This window comes from Gigantopelta aegis, chromosome 4 (genome assembly GCF_016097555.1).
Source record: "Gigantopelta aegis isolate Gae_Host chromosome 4, Gae_host_genome, whole genome shotgun sequence".
Classification (NCBI taxonomy): Eukaryota; Metazoa; Mollusca; class Gastropoda; order Neomphalida; family Peltospiridae; genus Gigantopelta; species Gigantopelta aegis.
The window spans coordinates 40,764,631-40,782,772 of NC_054702.1; the positions used below are offsets into that span (position 1 = coordinate 40,764,631).

At 35.3% G+C, this 18,142-nt stretch overlaps 1 protein-coding gene across 1 annotated transcript in view; it reads left to right on the forward strand.

Annotated features, from left to right (window-relative positions):
• The first annotated feature begins 6,840 nt into the window (after positions 1-6,840).
• Positions 6,841-18,142, forward strand: part of LOC121372271 — a 19,006-nt gene continuing 7,704 nt past the window's right edge. The window contains exons 1-2 of the mRNA XM_041498560.1: positions 6,841-6,887; positions 9,323-9,390. The gene's annotated coding sequence lies outside the window, so the exon portion shown is untranslated. The remainder of the gene's footprint in view (positions 6,888-9,322; positions 9,391-18,142) is intronic.

Genomic DNA, 18,142 nt, shown 5'->3' on the forward strand with positions numbered 1-18,142 from the left:
AGAGTTTCCTTTATCATCTAAATAAGAAATCCTCATTATCTTTAAGGTCATTATAGTTATAAGCATTGAAAACAAGTTTGTTTTGTTTAACAACTTTATTAAAGCACATTCCAGTCGTGGTACACTGGCTATAACGAAAAATAGCTTAATGAGCCCACCGACAGGGATCGATCCTAGACCGACCATGCATCCGTCCCCATTGGCAAAAAAAGTTTGTTTTGTTTAACGACACCACTAGACTGTTTTATTAATCACCGGCTATTGGATGTCAAACATTTGGTAATTTTTACATAAACCCGTTACATTTTTCCATTAGTAACAAGGGATATTTTATATGCACCATCCCACAGGCAGGATAGGACATACGACGGCCTTTGATACACCTGTCGTCAGAAATAGCCCAGTTGACCCACCCCACCGACGGGGATCAATCCCAATCCGACCGCGCATCAGACGAGCACTTTATCCGTAGGCTACGTCTCGCACCGCTATTGGCAATAACTTCAAAACTATTTGCGCGTCTTCAAAAAATTTATAAAAAATGTTGTGTAGGTGTCGTGGGTATGTGTACATGGGTGACTGTACATGCCTGAGAGAGAGAGAGAGAGAGAGAGAGAGAGAGAGAGAGAGAGAGAGAGAGAGAGAGAGAGAGAGAGAGAGAGAGAGAGACATCAGAGAGTGAGTGAGATAGTCCGGAAGATAGTTTAAGGTGCTAATTTTACATATTTCCTTTCTGAATGTTCTAGCTCTACCTTGGTTGAACATTGGTTTCATTACTTACAGGCGATGCGGTGGTACCTTGCAGTAGGATCGCAATCACAAGAAAGATTCCAGTCTGAAAACAAAATAACACTGCGTCCACCAATTTCCTCAAACGACTAAAAACACTAGTACAATGCATAACGAAATTATTTCATTACTGGGAAATGGGGATGGGTATTTTCTTTTCCCTCCAAATTCCATAACTGTGTCCTTAGGATTGCTCTTTGATAATAAATAGTTTTAATAGATAAAACAATTTCGTCATGTATTTAAGCACGGGTCTCTTAAAATTTTAAAACTGAGTTCCATTCCGGGAAGCATCTGTTATATTGAGTTCAAATATGGGTTTTGTTTTGTATGTTTATAGTTCAGTGCAATATTGGTTTGTTTACTACAGTAGGCAAATCCATGTCGAATTTCTATGGCCATTTAATACCAATGTTTCTTTAAAAAGGATGACAGAATCCTGTGAGCCATGCTGTTTTGTCTGCACAAACAGTGTAGAGAGAACAACTACAAGACATTTATTCGCTGACGCTGAGGACTATCAACAGGTTTACCAATATCAACAGAAAATGAAAACTGGTGGCTATCTAATCGGCAGAATGTTTTCTGTATGCAGGGTCGGCACCTGCGCCCATGACAGGTGTGCTCAACAACAGCTTGCTCTGAATGTGCACGTAAAACCCTATGAGCTGACCTGACCTGACCTAAGAAGGAAATGTGTACTGTTGCATTATTGTGTCAATACCAGTTTTCAGTCCCCTACCGGTCCAACCGGATGGGATTATAGGTTTCATCTCCGTCTTTATCTCTGCATGTCCGTCTGTCTGTCTGTCCGTCCGTCTGTCCCACATATAGCTTTCCAGGTGTTGTTTTCAGAATGCCTTGAGATATTGAGCTCAAATGTTTTGTATATGTGTGTATGGTCATACTTCATCCTCCCTGTTTGTTCATGTATAAGTTAGTGGTCAGTCATTGAATTTGCATTGTGTAACATTCCTCAGTCTACGATCTCGAACTTTCCCCCATACATTTCTGTCATATTCTGAAATGTTGCAGTCAACCAGAATTTGTTTTTCTGCTGCTCTTTCTGTATTGGGGGTAAACCTGTATATTTATCCATTCAATGCAATCTTTTTAGATACAATTTCAATTTCTTTTCGGTCATTACAAGACTGGGGTTTTCTAGGCCAGAGACTTGCATAATACCATTTGTATTCCTAATATATGATACTGACGATACCGAAACACACAAGGGTAACAACACACACACACACACACACACACACACACACACACACAGATATATATATATATATATTCTTCAAAAATGAAACGCATAGCACATATTTTTCATAACATTAATAACACAATAGTAAATGTTTTAATATAATCTTATTCAACAACTAGTGTAAATGATATCATACAGTTATGGAGCTGACAAAACACATTATTTGACATCAGCACGTGGAAATGTGTTTTCCAGCAATTTCCCATTCAATGGTTGTTGTAGAGCTAACATTTTCCACGTACAAATAATGCACGTATAACACGTGCACTACCCCATGACAGAAAATTGTGTTGCATTCACATACATATTATTGACAGTGTCTCTACATAACACTGATATTATGCCCAGGCTTACAGAAGCACAACGTAACAATGCAACTGGCCGGATGGAAGCCGGGGAGTCGCGATCAGCAGTTGCACGTGTTTTGAACACATCTCAGAGTACAATATCTAGGCTTTGGCACTGTTATCAGCAAACTGGAGTGTCACGTGATCATCAACATCTGCCATACCTGGGATGCGCAGAATATCGGACTAGCACGTGAGAAATTGTTTACGAGAAGCCAGTATCCGAGCAAGAAAACCAGCTAGATAGACAGTTTTAACCGGGCAGCATAGGCGTCTGCGGCTTACATGGTGTAGCAGTGGGAAGAGTAGCTTTCAGCGACGAGTCGCGAATTTTGCTTCATCGCGTTGACTACAGAGCTAGAGTCTACCGATGACGTAACGAGCGTTACGCCAATAATTGTATTCGGCAGGTGGACAGGTTTGGAGGAGGAAGTGTCATGGTGTGGGCGGCCATCACTTACACTGGCAGAACAGACCTTGTACATGTCGCAGGTCACCTAACAGCCCAACGTTACTGCAACGAAATTCTACAGCCTCACGCCATACCTTTCTTTAACGCAGAAAACGTCATCTTTCAACATGACAATGCACGCCCACATAGCGCACGTCTAACAACAGACTTCCTGAGCCAATATAATGTCCAAGTGATTCCATGACCTTAAAGATCACCTGATCCTAACCCCATCGAACAGCTATGGGATGAACTAGACCGACGCTTACGACGACCCTGCGCCATAGAACCTACCACAGCTGCTGCAGGCCTTGCGGGAAACATGGGCAACAATTCCTCAACCTGTGATTCAGGCACTGTTTAATTCCATACGTAGGGGGATCCAAGCCGTAATTGTTGCTGATGGAGCTCATACTCGAAATTAGTGTTCACGACCTTGACCGTGATATGGTGGCTAAATCCTGTTAAATTGATAGACCATTTGATTCCAAGTGATGATATAATCATGTGGAGCAAGTTTCCATTTTATTGCTCTGGTTTTGAGCTACATAATGATGAAATAATGTTTTTAATACAAACCTAACATATACCAGTTATGTGTTTCTTTTTTTTTGAAGAGTATATATCGGGTGGGCCATAAAAAGCCGCACTGAACTTTAACACCTCATATATCAAAAACCACATATGGAAACTTTTTAAACATTTACATGATTAAAGACATTGATATTGTCCGTTATTGGCTAAATTGTCAAGTTGATATCTCCAGTAGTTTTTACATACGGCCAAAATAAAAATTTGGTATCGAAAATCGCAGTTCTGGAATGTAAGAATGTCATTTTACCATTAGTCTACTTGAACAGATGATCAATGGGTCCTCCATTTTCCCAGCAGACTGCTCGTATAAATAGTAACTTACAAAAAAGTCATTATTCTACCCAAAATATTGTTTCTCAAACTCGCTGATTATGAACTTTTTTATTTATGCTAATGCTATCCCGTGTCAGCAATATCAGCATGTCGCCAGTATAGGGAGAAGCGATATGGATGAATAATTAACAAATAAATAAGTTTTTGATATTATTGAAAAGTGGAGTTTTTTCCATATTTTTCCATTTACTAAAACTCTGTCGCCAAGTTTCATGTCAACATCGTATCGCAACGTTAATAGAGGCAGCATAAAGTTATTGTGTGATCATTTCAAAGTTGTCATTACCACTATTTTACGAGCACCGCAAGCAAAATCGCTTGTGTAATTACAAAGTTTTGGTCAATTTGCTCCTAAAGGTGGAATTGATATGTTTATTCAACGTCAGTACTGTTACGGTACTGACACATTTTTTTACATGATGACTGACATAATGGGTACCATAAAGTGCAAAATAGATATTAATATATGTAATTTTATATAATAGTATACTAAATTAGATCCAAATAACTAAAAACTACCAAATAAACTATTCGTACCGTTTCACATATTAAATCGAACATCTCAAAATCTCAAAAATGCAGTATGTTTTTGAAATGGCAGGAAATTTTGTATAGTAAGTTCATAGCTACTTAACTATACCAGATTTTCTGGTGCGTACCCTGTCCAAGAGGATGTTGGTAATCTTATCCGCCCCCCCCCCCCCCCCCCCCCCCCCCCTCCCCAACTGAACTTCACAATGACTCTAAAATTCAGTGTTTAACGAATACATATGATGGAGGTCGTTCGTTTTAGTAGTTAAAAGTATAATATCTTGGTTGGCTGTTGTTTTCCTTGTGTGTTTGTTTATTTGTTTGTTTTTTGCGTTTTGTGAATTTTGTGTGGGTTTTTTTTTTTTGTGGTTCATTTATTTGTTTATTTTTGTTAAGGAAGATTGCTTTCATCAACATATACTGTATGTTTGTTTAACATGTCAAAAGGCATTTTTGACGTTGCAACCTCTTATTACATAACTGCAGCCGTCACTGAATTAATGAGATGTATTCATGCTTTGCTATACATGTTTTGTAATACTTAAAGGGACATTCCTGAGTTTGCTGCACTTTTTAAGATGTTATCGACTAACAGAGACTTTTTAATGATTGTAATTACATATCAAATATATTTTTCTGTATAAAATATTAGTGGCTATATATTAAACGTGTTTCTGATCGTTCTAATATTTGTACTAGGTTAAATTTCATTTTATTTCCTAAAATATGTTTTTTCGTACGTAGGAAATTACATGTATTTGAAGACAAAATCCAGTTTGGGCTTCTTACAAATATTAAGACGACCAGAAACACATTTAATATACAGACACTTATATTCTAAACAAGAAAATATATTTAATTTTAAGTTTAATCGTAGAAATATTTTATTAGTCGGAAACATCTTACAATGCAGCAAACTCAGGAATGTTTCTTTAATACAATAAACTATATTATATATAGAATAGTTGCCATTCATTTAATACAGAACTTAAATCCTTTACAAAAAAAAAGGCATTTCATATTGTTTCTGTAAGCCTCATACCCAAATACAATTTATGGAAAAAAAAGATCGGGCACTCTAGGAAACACAAATGATGAGTTGTTCTGGGTCTTTGATTAGTACATCTAAACGATTGACGTGTACCGTACGTGTGTCCTGTCATTACATCGTTTCTGCTCAGGTTACCAATATCAAGTTGCCTACCAGTGTATCAACTGATTGTGCTTAAGTGACTATGGCAGTTGCCAACGTTTAATTTCATAGTTTTGAAATTAATTTGCCCGTGAAGGCCAATAAAATATATGGTGATGTTAGTCAGTGTTGTAAAATTGCTTGTTTCCATGAACATGCTCCTTTAAAATTAAATTCCAATCGAATCAATGTTTCGCCATGGTCAGCTAAATTGACGTTTACTTTTTTTATTTCTTAAATGATTTGAAGTAGGCTAATTAACGTATACATGGAAGGATCAATGTCCGTGATTAAATTGTATGCGATTATTGTTCAGTAAATACTTAATATTGGAGTTATTTCATAAACAAACTTAAGTATTTCTCGCTAATGTCGTCTGCTTTGCGAGCGGAAATGCACGAGACAAACTATTTCCGGTTTGCTGTAAAGCACTGTTGGTTAATGGACCGGAACAGTGGCGTTAACGCTTAACCTGCGAAAACGATGTTATTGTTTTAATTTATGTTATGAATAATAATTAGTACTGATATTAGGGATACATGCTCAGATATTTGTTGATTTGTGTATCCGTTGTTTATTGCAAAACCTTGTTGTGTTTTTCTTGAGATTATAATTATTTGACATCATACTATTGTCCGAACCAAAATGTTAACAACTGCAATAAATTGCTCTCCTACCTTTATTTTTCGTTAGATTTTATCCACATTTTGTCTAGACAGAAATCTTGAAAAACCCATTACAGTGACACAGATTCCACATACTAGAAGATAACCATGTCACCTATATTGACTTCGCTGTGGGCAAAAAACATATAATTCTGTGCCTAACAACGTCATAACATGTTATGAGATAAAAGTAATGATGTCACATTATTAATTTTTTTATTATTATTATTTTATGTTTGTTTAAAGATACCACTAGAGATCATTGATTTTATATTGATTATGTCACATACTTTGGAGGCTTTCACCCCTCTTGAAGAGTATTCCATAAAAAAGCAAAATGGCAGACGGCAGAAAACTGCATGTATTTTACCTTATGTTATCTCAGCGAAGTCGATACTGGCGACATCGTTACAGTCTCTTATGTGGAATCAGTGTCACTGTAGTGGGTTTTTTCACGATTTGTATCTGGACAAAATTTGGGGGAAATGTAACGAAAATAAAGGTAGAAGAGCCATTTATTTCAGTTGTTAACATTTTGGTTCGGACAATAGAGATTAAAAAAAGACCAGTGACGTCAGTGTTGGGGTATAAATAGAACTGTTACGTCAGTTGTAAACAGTTGGATCCAAATTTTGACAGCTATCAGCTGATGGAGCTAAACTTCGCAATTATAACGTTTTATTGAATATTTTGTTTAGATCTTGGACAGCACTGAGAGGTAAATGGGCGATTGCCTTTAGCTTCCTTTGTGGTTCTTCCAAATTAATAGGTTATCCAATTAAATTTACTTTAAAGTAAGGTTTTGGGATCCAACTCAATAATTGCACTTTCTTGTTTACTAAATTTGGGATAGATAATGAATTACTTTAACTGGTCATTGAGAGCATCTGAGATAATGGGCGATTGTCTAGTCTCCCGGTGTTGTTAGTCAGTCACTGAGAACAGTCGATGGATAATTGGCGATTGCCTAGTCTTTTGGTTGTTTAAATAAATATCGATTTTTAACTGTGATACTTGTAATTGACATCACTGGTTAACTACATGTTTTCATATTTTTCATAGTTTAGTGTTAACAGTATTCTTAGTCTTTAAAGTGACATCTTGTTCTCTTGTTTATTTAGCTATTATGTTATGTGGTAAACGCCTGCATGGCCACGCGTGCGTTCGAGCGTGCAGTACGCACTCCTCGTCGCTTACTCAATACGTAGGCCCAGAGTAGTTGCAAACGTGCTCGCACAACACTCGGGCAAAACGCACGAAATTCTACCACAGTCAGCAGGCTACTGACATAAGACACCATATGCAGAGTACGTTCGCAAAACTTCATGACTTTAATTAGCATACACCATCAAGCTCCCCACTGTACAAACATCTTTGATCTTGTGTAATATCCCTTCCATACTCGTTCAATTCCTCTTGTGGAATATTACTACAGGCGCGTGCGCGGGGGGTTGGGGTGGGGTGGGTGGGCGGGTAGGGTCGACCCCCCCCCCCCCCCCCCCCCCCCCGCTCAAGGCGATTTTTTACATTCCTGTGAATGGATATGGAAGTACTGAGATGTTATCATCACACCTGTGGGGAAATGAATAAGCAGGTGACACGGCTATCTGACCATCAATCATGCCTCGACCCCCCCCCCCCCCCCTTGCAAAATTTCCTGCGCACGCCCCTGTACTAGGAAGATTCTTTTCTACATGTCGCACTGACATTGATTAACCATGATGGGCAAGCAACGTCATATTCACGTGTTTTTTTAATAAAGGAAATGCTGAACTCTCAGAATAAAATAGTTAACACCTCGACAAACAGAATAGCAAATACTCATGCTTGACTGTTTTGTTTCTTTGAATACTATGTTTTGAACTTATTAAAGCAGTTAGATCTCACTTTCTCGTGAGAAGCAAACTATGCTTTAGCCCGAGTACTCTGACTGTAAGAGAGCTAGACGGACATTTGGACATAAATACGCTCTCATTAGTCGGAGACCAAGCTATGTAATATTTTGGCAATCGCCGACCACCAAAAAGTAGTCAAAGATTTCCCCTCTAATACCACAACAATCCTATGTTTGACGTCAAATACATTTACATCGGCCATTTTCGAGTTCCTTGATAAAAAAAAAATCAAATCAGATATTCATCACTAATACACACACTACAGAAAGAAACCCGACAGCACTCATATTCAGCTAAGCTTCGGCAAACTCCGGACAGCAGAATTCTAAGTTCGCCGACCTATATCGTGACGTGGCGTCACATGATCGCCCACTCAACCATTCCGTCTTCCAGAGGCTGTCTCATACAATAATACGACAAGTGCCCGACAATCATAAAACAAAAAAGTTTCCTCTCTAACACTGTGATAAAATTACCAAATATTTGACATCCAATAGCCGATGATTAATGAATCAATGTGCTCTAATGGTGTCGTTACACAAAACAAACTTCTTTTCTTTTCTTTTTTGGTGATTGTCGGGCACTTGTCATATTATTGTATGAGACGGCCCCTGGAAGACGGAATGGCTGTGTGGGCGATCATGTGACGCAACGTCACTATATAGGTCGGCGAACTCAGAATTCTGCTGTCCGGAGTTTGCCGAAGCTTAACTGAATGTGGGTGCTGTCGGGTTTCTTTCTGTAGTGTGTGTATTAGTGATTAATATCTGATTGTTTTTAATCAAGGAACTCGAAAATGGTCGATGTAAATTTATTTGACGTCAAACATAGGATTGTTGTGGTATTAGAGCGGAAATCTTTGACTACTTTTTGGTGGTCGGCGATTGCCAAAATATTAGTTAGCTTGGTCTCTGACTGTAATGAGAGCGTATTTATGTCGAAATGTCCGTCAAGAGTACTCGGGCTAACTATGCTTATGCATTCGAGATGAAGAGAAAGTGAGGCGGGGAAATACAACAGTTTTACAAAGGTACATGGACTTTGTTATGTGTGACATACTGTAATAAATAAAAAGAAGTGGAAAAAAATTAAGTATGTGGACCTCTGAATATCTACAGAAGTGTACTTCGATTTAAAAAAAACAAAAAATTTAAATTATTATTATTTGGTTGTTGTAGTTTTTTTCTTCTTTTTTAAATTTGTATTATTATTATTAATTTGTTTTGTTTCTTTCTTTTTTTTCTTTCTTTTTTTTTAGCCATCACGCAATAACTCCATTAATTTAAGTGCATTACCTCTTCGGCATCGACTGGGTGGTGAAATAAGGTAGGAAATTCAAATTGACTTTTACATTGTGGAGTTAGACCTATGCACTCTCCTTTTTATTTAGTATCTATTAACCACAAAGTAAACTACAAGTAAATCTACATTAAATTAATTAACTTTGAAGGAGGGATAGAATATTTTATTTAACGACGCACTTAATACAATTTAAATACTCTTATATGGCGTCGGGCATATGGTTAAGGACCACACAGATAATGAGAGAGGAAAACCGCTGTTGTCATGTGAAGGGTTACCTTTTCCGATTAGCAGCAAGGGATCTTTTATGTTTAACGACACACCAGCACAAAAATACAGGTTGGCTAGGGGTCTTTTATAAGCATCACCCCACAGAGAGGATAGTACATACCACGGCTTTTGTTATGCCAGTTGTGGAGCACTGGCTGAAACGAGAAATAACCTAATGGGCACACCGACGGGAATCAATCCTAGGCAACTGCGCATGAGGTGAACGCTTTATCACTGGGCTACGTGCCATCCCTAGTTAACTTTGAATGCACGTCCATATGTGAGGTAAATATCGAGGGTCGCCCTATATGGGACATGCATTATACAGGTAGATATGTTTACAGCGGGTGGGGATGGGGAATGGGGGGAGTGTTAAAATACATTTTAAACGAATGGAACTACCTAATAAATATTTTTGTTTACTTATTTTGCTGTTGTTTGGTTCAGGAATTAATTTGCATAGTGTTGCAATTTCATTTTCCAAATTTCTTTGTACAACATTTCAGAAGTGATGTTTGTTAGTACCGTAACTGAGGTCAGTACTGTAACGTGTAAGTCAGTACCGTAATAGGAATAAAATCATTCATGTGTGCTCCAAGTATTGATGCAAAATCTCGTTTCAAACGAAATACTTTAATCAACGGTGAACATTTTCTACTACATCAAAACTATTCATTTTGCACGTTGTTTAAAAAAAGTATCACTTTAAATTAATTATGTATTATTTAAAGCCATTAGAAAAACAAACATGAAGCTTAACTTGTAGAAAACCTTTCAAATTTAGTTAGGGATAAAATGTTGTAATGACGTATGTTTTGTTATTGATTTGTGATTCATTTACAATCATGTTACGGTACTGAGCGGATGACCTAGTTTCGATAAGGTGATTTATTACTTTTTTGGAAGAAACGTGCGCTGCTAACACTGACATATGACCCCCTGATGTTTATTCAATCAAGTCATTCAATAATTTAAACAAAAAATAGTAACTTGTTATTTTTGAAAGTACAAACCTGAATTCGAGATTTTATCTGATAATAACCCTTGTACGGATCTAGTAGGGGATTCGGGGCCTCTTCTCTTTTATGTCTCTTTTTATCAGCATTAATAAGCGGGAAAATATTAAATTTGAAAACCTAAGACAATCGTAATGTTTACAACAACAAAAATTCCAAATATAATTAAAATTGGCACTTACCTTTGTTTCACGTTCTACAAGCAAATGGTCACACAAGCTTAATATATATATATATATATATATATATATATATATATATATATATATATATATATATATATATATATAAAACCCAATGAAATCAGTTCAGGCTTGCTAGATGTATAACAATCATCATTTATTCCACAAATATAGAATGCAAGCTGATAGTAGTTTTTGTTAACTGTCATAACGTCACAAAATTACTAGGCACAGCTTTAAAAACTTACTAGATTATCTTAATGCAGTATTAATGATCGTGGTGATGCTTTAATATGTGTGCAGTGTAATGTATTCCTATCTACACGTTTTTATTATTGTTCTTATTTTTAAAATTAATATTACATTTTTTGTATTGCCCCAAAATACATTGGTAGTGTTGAGATTGGGGAATCCTAATTCATCACCTTACAAAATAAGTGCTCAAAAACTATACAAATACATTCAACTAAGAAAGGCATGTTGAAAACACAATATTCTGTACAACAATCTGAGAACAGTATTTATTACTACAAAAACACACATATGTACGATTACGTCATCAGATGTTAAGCTTAATTTTTGTAAATATATTATGAGATTATTGGGAGCAAGTAATACAGAAAAAACAAAAACAACAACAAAACGAAGAGAAAAGACAAAATTATTTTCAACATAATATTATATGTAATAAATAAATAAAATATAGATAAAATAAAATAAATAGTATATAAATATATACTTGCATAAGAATTATACGAAAGGAAAGAGAGGTAGAGTAAGAGAAAGATATTTGTAAATAATGAAAGCCTTTTCTCTGTATTAATACAAGTTGATTCTTGTTTGATATATTAAAAAACAAACACAGTCTCGTCTTTTTAACCCGAAACAACAACTATATAATGAAATGTTTGTAGATCGACCACCGTTGATCAAATTTGATCCAGTCACAATTGCGAAATGCAATACACTTTTCAGTTTTGTAATTAAATATTATTATTGTTTAATGATTGTACATTTGCTATTACCCCTATATACTTCATCCTGTATGTATACTGCTTTGCAAGTAATACAATGAAATTAATATATCATCTGCCCTATGATTATCATGTATTTGAAATATTATGCATGTAACTGTAAAATGAAGATGACTAATATGAGTACATTCCTTTTTAGTAATCCCTTCTTTTTAGGAATCCTTCACACGTTTTTATTAGCAGTAGTAAACAACAAACCACCCAAAAGACTTTACGTCCATGTCATACCAAATCTCATGACGGAACAATCTGTATTTATTTTTCAAATGAGAAAATATTTTACTTTACCCTATTTTGAATTTTACATTAACAAATACAATATTGGCAATTATTTTATAACTAGTAAACAAAATGTTTATAATAATGCATCACAAAAATAAAAATAATAAAGCTTTCAAATTATACCTTCATGATGACTGCAGACGATTTTGAAAGTTCCTGGTTGAATTATCTTCTCTTCAGCCTCTGCAGAAAAATGATCTAGTGAATACGCCACCCGTATTTATAGTCCGTACCCGGACCCGTATATAATTATACCCGCTTTGTGCAAATATATATTTCCATGCGGTACATCACCAAGTGGTATTATAAATATCAGGTCAAACAATTGAAAAACCCTCTGGTTTATAACACAGAGCATCATTATATCAACCAAAATTTGTTTTGAAAAGTGGCCAAATATTTGTTTAAGGTGAATAAAAAAAAAACTAAGTGCTTGCACTCTCTGAACAATCCTTCAAATAGTCGGGCAATAAATCAAGTCCACGTTGAAATGTGGTATAACAAGCTACTTCTTTTTACTAATGTGTTTAAGAATATAGAGTAAGTAAAATAAGAAACGATTGCCTGCAAGACTTCATAAAGTTATAAGGGCCGGACGTAGCCCAGTGGTACAGCGCTCGCTCGATGCGCGGTCGGTCTGGGGTCGATCCCCGTCGGTGGGTCCATTAGGCTATTTCCCGTTATAGCCAGTCCACCACGACTGGTATATCAAAGGCCGTGGTATGTACTACCCTGTCTGTGGGATGGTGCATATAAAAGATCCCTTGCTGCTAATCGAAAAGAGTAGCCCATGAAGTGGCGACAGCGGGTTTCCTCTCTCATTATCTGTGTGGTCCTTAACAATATGTTTGACGCCATATAACCGTAAATAAATTGTGTTGAGTGCGTCGTTAAATAAAACATTTCTTTCTTTCTTTCATAAAGTTATAAATTACCCAAACCTTTGCTAATAATGGACCAGGTTAACGTATTTAAATATATTTGTACATTTTCAAACGTAAAACTGCATTAAAATACGAATGTTAACCAAAGTAGGGTGTATACTACCAAATCAAATCCCATTGAACCATTAGTAACATATGTGGCTAAAACTCCTACCTAAAGCATATCAATCGATATAAACACCACAGATATAAATACTACCACCCCTCACTCTTAAAGTGAATCAGAAAACATTTGAGTGTGACTCCTTTTTATTTTTTTACACCAAACACATTTATTACCAATCACAGGACTTGTGGTGTTAAAAGGTTCGCTGCACCTCGAACTTTGACCCAGCCGGAAGTTATTTGGTTCAGTACTATCAGTAATGTTTTATTGTATTTTTGTTTGCGCAAATTATTGACGTATGTTTGTTAAATTCATGTACTGATAAAGTTACAATTCTGCACAATGTCATTGAAATTTTTTGTTTTATTCAGTAAGTCCTTTTCGATGTCAAGTTTAAGTCCTTTATGTGTGTTACAGTTTAGTAGTTATCAGAATTATAACAATGCAAACATTAATATAGAAAATGATGGAGAGTAATTTACATAAATACATGCAGTCAACAAGTCAGATAACATACTGTGTGTGTGTATGTGTGTGTGTGTGTGTGTGTGTGTGTGTGTGTGTGTGTAGGCGCGCACACACACACACACACACGCACAAAGGAATGTTGTATTCACAAGTACCATTAGTAGCTTCTATTTAATAATTAATTCAAAACCTTAATAACTCGAATGTTATTAAAAATCAATTAAATATATGTTTTCGAACTACTATAGCCAGTAAATTCATAAATAGTTACAAAATACCCATTACAAATAATACAACTATTTTTTTTAAATCAATATAACATGCTTCCATAAACAATCTAATTCCGTTTCCATTTCACCTTAATTTTCCACCACTGGGTCCCTCAACAACATGTAAGATTAATGTCATGACTGGATTTGAGAATAATGAAATGAAAGCTCTGTGGCATCAGGTTTAGGAAAATAATATATATTTTAGACAAAGTGACTTGCGACCATTTTGTTGTCGACAATTGCCAAAGCATTACATAGAGCTTCCTCTAACCTTCCCCTAACCTTCCCCTACATATCAATATCAATAAGGGGAGGGATGGAGGTGATTCGAGCTTCCTGAATAGTGGACATTTTTTGCTTGAGACCGTAAGATATGATGCAATATTTAGTGCCTTTCCTATACAATATTTTACCCTGTAATCGATCAAATCATAACAAATGTCCAGTCGATAGTCTGTTCATACAAAACGTTTATTAGTTTTGTTTAACGATATTTATAAATCATCAGCTATTGAATGTTAAACATTTGATTATTCTGCTGTCCAAGCAAAATTGTTTGCTATGAAAGTGCAAATATGGCGCTTTTGAAGTAAATAAATACTATGAAATAACTTTGTTGAAATATGGCCAGTCAATGTGGTATGTTTTCTTTCTTTAATCTACTGGTAGCACTATGCCAGAAAGTATAGAGCAACCTTTAGTAATTTGCTAATGTATAATTTTCACCATCAGATTTCAGGAAATATGTATAATTACTGGAAATTTCAGGAATTACACATATTTCTTGAGTGAATCAGACATTACACATATTTCCTGAAAGTTTCAGGAATTATACATATTTTCTGATAATACATATTTCCTGTAACATATATATACGGTCAAACCTGTCTTAAGCGGTCACACGAGGGAGTAGATTAAAATGGCCACTTAAGACAGGTGGCCGCTGAGTACAGATTGCCACATATAAAGTTTTTAAAACATTTGTTGTTGTTTCTTGTTTTACCGTATGTACTGCTAATCAAGAAATACGTGCTTCACAGTTGACTATAAATCAACTTTTGACACGTCGTCTCCTTTAGAAATAATGCAAATGGAATGTATTAAATTAACCGTTCCCAACAAGTTTGTTTTCATTTTCCATTTAATTATTTAATTTCTACTTCATCGGTGTATTGTTATAGTATGTGAACCTACAAATGTCAAGCGTAGCCTGCCCAGTGGCAATTAGATGCATGCCAGAGTCATACTTTCTTACTTGATACACAGTGGAGATGTCGGGACTGAATGGGTACTAGTATTCCTGAAGGTGTGAAGATCGGTGTGTGGCTGTTGTTAAACATCCCTTTTTATATAATAGTAAAACTTTACTGTGGCCGCTTAATACAGGTATTTTAGCAATTTTGGGTCCAATTTAAGTGGCCGCTGGCCGTGTTAGACATGTGGCCGCTTATTTCAGGTGCATTTACATTATAAATCGTTTGGTAGGGAAAAAAGTGGCCGCTTAAGGCAGGTGACCGTTGAATACAGGTGGCCGCTAGAACAGGTTTGACTGTATATATATATATATATATATATATATATACATATATTGGGATGGAACGTGAAGAAAGATGAAATATAACGATATATGTGATGTTTTTATTATTCATTATATTTATTTCATCAATATGTTTCAGTAAAAATGTGCGCTATCTTGAATTCAACATGGCGGACTAACCCATGTGATCTAGAATGCATGACCAAACATGTTTTCAATACTGGAGCATACTGAACAAATATCTAAAGTTAAATTGATGGTATATAAAAGTAAATGCATGTCATATTTCAGCTTTTAGAGGATTGTGCAAAAACACGCTATATTTTACAAAAATAAACAAGTTTCTTTAGAATGTAATGTTTTGCATATTTATACAAATACAAAATTATTTACAGAGTACAACAAATTGCATTCAAATCAGCCTTGTAGATTTTTATATATTTGTTTAATTTCCACTTTTCCTTAATATTTCTCATAAAATAGCTCTTTTTATTCCAAAGTGGCGTTTTACTCCAAATTAATTTATTAGTTCTTTTGATATTTTGTTTAGCTCCTTTTATAGAAAATGTTGGTGCTAAAAGTAATTGTGTTCCTATTTGTTTTAGGTCAAAATTTATATTAACTCCAGTTAATTGATTCATACATTAGAACTGAAATTTCTCAATGCACTTCAGGGTGGGGTTACACTTTGATCTGTAGCATCCAGTGACAAGATAGTTGACATCGGTATCATTACTTTTCCTAAACTAGACACGTTCCCGGTTCAGAAAGTACATGATACAAAAGTATATCTTTCAGGGCACTTTTTTTTATTTGTCTTGGCTCTGGCACCACTGACTACTTTGTCAATAATAAGTGAAATGCTGAGATACACGAGACAGTGATGCTACAGTATCTCAACTTTCGCTCAAATATTTAACAAACATTTGATATGAATGCAAGGTGGGTGCGGTTAGATGTAGACGTGTACCTGCGAGAAACTCCTCTGATTCAACTTAACGCGTGTCAATAAAGCTTTGTCTATCACTCTCGTTTTAGGCATGCACCAACTGTTTGTGTTAGAAAATGGCTTTACCAAAAAGACATTCTAACACGTACATTAGTTTAAATCGTTGCTTTGTATAAACCAAGGTTGAATTCAACTGTAGATTTTAAAATAAGAGTTGTTTTGATTATTGGACTATAGGTTTCGTCTTCGTCTTTCTTTCTGTCTGTCCGTCCGTCTGTCGCACATATAGTTTTCCGGTCGTTTATTCACAATGCCTTGATATACTGAGCTGATATTTTGAATATATGTTTATCATGTACTGTTAATTAATACATTTGACATTCATGACGATGTATCCATTTTTGACAGAGTTATGGCCCTTCAACTTAGGAGATACGAAAATATGTTTTACGGACTTTTGTTTTTTGCAATTCCTCAAGATATTCAGTTGAAATTTGTGTATAATTTTATCGAGTTCTGTTGCACATCAAATTTGACTTTCATGGCAATATACCCATTTTCACAGTGTTATGTCCCTATATATATATTTACATAATTATAAATTTTGTATTTTAAATGGATATAATCATATTGATGTACTTACTTTGACACTCAATAGCCGATTGTTATTTTTGTGCTGGGGTGTCGTTAAACATTCATTCATTCATTCTTTGATTCTTTGACTATGAATTATTAATTATCAATGAGAGCTACCACACGGTGTGTACACACACACAGACACACACACACACACACACACACACAAAGAGAGAGAGAGAGAGAGAGAGAGAGAGAGAGAGAGAGAGAGAGAGAGAGAGAGAGAGAGAGAGAGAGAGGTTTGAAATGAGGGAGAGAGAGAGAGGGAGAGAGAGAGTGGTTTGAAATGATGCTTCTTTTTCTGTACTTAAGAAATGTTACTATGGTCGTCAATAGGAATCTGTTTGGGCTAATGGAACCTATAAAACATGTCTGAGCCAAATTAAAGTTACCGCATAAACTTATATAAAATCATGCAATCACATTTTATACATAATCAGTCCTCGGCTTTTGAAAAACCATGGCGAGTCAAAATGCTAAGGCGGGTGAAAACCAAGCATTATTAATTTATGAAGTAATTGGTACATGTAAATGTAGAGAAATATGTTGCAAAAATTAACCAATAAACCAATAATATTTTCTTCTAATTTTATATTGTTTGATTCATTAGTGTAGTCTGGAGTAGTGCTATAGAAATATAATTATGACATACACTGATGCAGACAATTTGATTTTTTAATTTCAATATCAACTATTCAGATAAAACCATACCCACCATTTTTGTGCATATGTATATATTGTGTGTATATATATATTTGTTTTGTATTATGTTTTGTATATATGCTGATGAGTTGTAAAACTTAAAGCTAATAAAGAATTGAACTGAGATAATTTGATGCACACAATTATAGATACTTTTTCAGTGTTAGATGGTTTGATGAACGTGCAGCTAAACATGTGTAGGAATTAACTTGTCTTGAATTTGATTATTATGTACAACGACACAATTAGGATAGTTGGGATGAGTAAAACCCAGTTTCTGAGGAGGTGGTTCAATTAGAACTACGACCCAATTATCTCAGGTGTGCACTACTGACTGAATTAGATCCCTCATATTATTATTTTTATGTTTTAAATAAC